This window comes from Leptonychotes weddellii, chromosome 12 (genome assembly GCF_054177405.1).
Source record: "Leptonychotes weddellii isolate Sample4059 chromosome 12, ASM5417740v2, whole genome shotgun sequence".
NCBI classification, from domain to species: domain Eukaryota; kingdom Metazoa; phylum Chordata; class Mammalia; order Carnivora; family Phocidae; genus Leptonychotes; species Leptonychotes weddellii.
The window spans coordinates 62,781,066-62,783,039 of record NC_138380.1 but is presented as its reverse complement, the minus strand read 5'-3'; the positions used below and the strand labels follow the sequence as shown (position 1 = coordinate 62,783,039).

Below are 1,974 nucleotides of genomic sequence, written 5' to 3'. Positions count from 1 at the left end.
GAACTATTTAAGAATATATCTCCTGGATCTGGTAAAGAATAGTTTTTGTATTATAACCACCAAAGAAGCAGAACTGCCTGCTTCTTGGTATGACTAAATGATAAGATTGATTTATTATAGTAATGAACAACATCAAAATTGAGGAGAGTAAACTTTTCCATTGCACTATAATATATAACTCTTTCATAACAATTTTATCAGAATTTTTCCACAGATAAGACCATATCACGGACGATGAAAGCATTAACAAATCTCTTGAGCCTGTCAATTTGTTTTATACAATGTACAATCAGAAAATTTTATATGAATAACATTTTATCTGTACAAAATTATCCTTCCATTTGACAATTTTCCCCATGAATTTCTTATAATAGTGACAAGCTAATTCAGAAATATAAATTATAGCGGGGCAATGTAAAATATTTCTGGCATCTCTCTTTTTATAAGGTAAATGTATAAATCATTGTGATTTTCCAGGGGCTCGTTGAGAAATCTCAAAGATAATTTTAATTTTAATTTAAAAAGACATCGAGTGCTTGTTTTGGCAGCACATGTACCAAAATTGGGATGATGTTAGAGAAGATAGCATGGCTTCTGCACAGGTATGACATGCAAATTTGTAAAGCATTCCATGTTTTTTCAGCAAATATTCTCATACAAAGAATGAAGTTGGACTCTAACATTATACCATATACAAGAGATTAACTTAAAGTGAATCAAAACTGTTAAAAGAAAACATATGGAAAAAGCTTCAAGACATTGGATTTGGCACCGTGGTTGCTTGGATATGACACTAAAAGCATAGACAACGAAAGAAAAAATAAATTGGACTATATCAAAATTTAAAACTTTTGTGCATCAAAACACACTGTCAACAGAGTGAAAAGGAAACCCATGAAATGGGAGGAAATATTTGCAGATCATATATCTAACTAAGGCTTAGAACACGGAAATATATAAAGAACTCCTACTATTCAACAAAAAAGATAACCAGATTTAAAAATGGGAAAAGAAATTGAATTGACAATTCTCTAAAGAAAATATACAAATGGCCAATAAGCACAGATAAAATGTTCAAATCACTAATCATTGGAGAAAAATGCAAATTAAAACTACAATGGGATATCATTTCCCAACCATTAGGATAACTGTTTTAAAAAAACAGAAAGTAACAAGTGTGGGCAAGGATGTGGAGAAAGTGGAACACTTGATGTTCCTGGTGCAAATATAAAATGGTGCAGCCACTACAAAGACTGGTATGGTGGTTCCTAAAAAAAAAAAAAAAAAAAAAAATTAAACATAGAATTACCATATGATCCAGTAATTCCACTTCTCAATATACACCCCAAAGATTTCAAAGCAAGGTCTTGAAAAGATATCTGTACACCCATGTTCATAGCAGCATTAGTGAAAGCAATCCATGTGTTCATTGAAGGATGAAGGGCATAAACAAAACATGGAATGTACATGAGGTGGAATATTATTCAGCGTTAAAAAGCAAGAAAATTCTGACACATGCTCCACATGGATGAACCTTGAAGACATTTTAAGTGAGACAAGTAAGTGATAATATGAGAACTACTACATGAGTCCACTTACATGAGCTGTTTAGAGTAGTCAAATTCATAAAGACAGAGAACAGAATTATGGTTGCCAGGCGCTGCAGGGGAAGGAGATATTGTTTAATGGGTATGAAGTTTCAGGTGGGGAAGATGAGGAAGTTCTGGAGATGGATGGTGGCGTTGGTTGCAGTGTCAAAGTACTTACTGTACTTAGTGCTACAGAACTGTACACTTAAAAATGGCTATGATGGTACCTTTTATGTATGTTTTATCACAATAAAAAAAACGAAAAGACATCCTAAAAATTTTATTTTCCTGAATTTAGGATCTGATCTCAAGGAAGCAAAATAGAGAATTATAAGAAAAGATTTGGTCATTTGATTGAGACAGGAACACAACTACCTGTGACCAA

At 32.7% G+C, this 1,974-nt stretch overlaps 1 non-coding gene across 1 annotated transcript; it reads left to right on the top strand.

Moving 5' to 3' along the window:
- Window positions 1-532: 532 nt before the first annotated feature.
- LOC115940029 (U6 spliceosomal RNA) lies at window positions 533-639 on the top strand. Its single transcript, XR_004074813.1, has one exon. It is a non-coding gene; the product is annotated as a U6 spliceosomal RNA (small nuclear RNA).
- The last annotated feature ends 1,335 nt before the right edge of the window (window positions 640-1,974 follow it).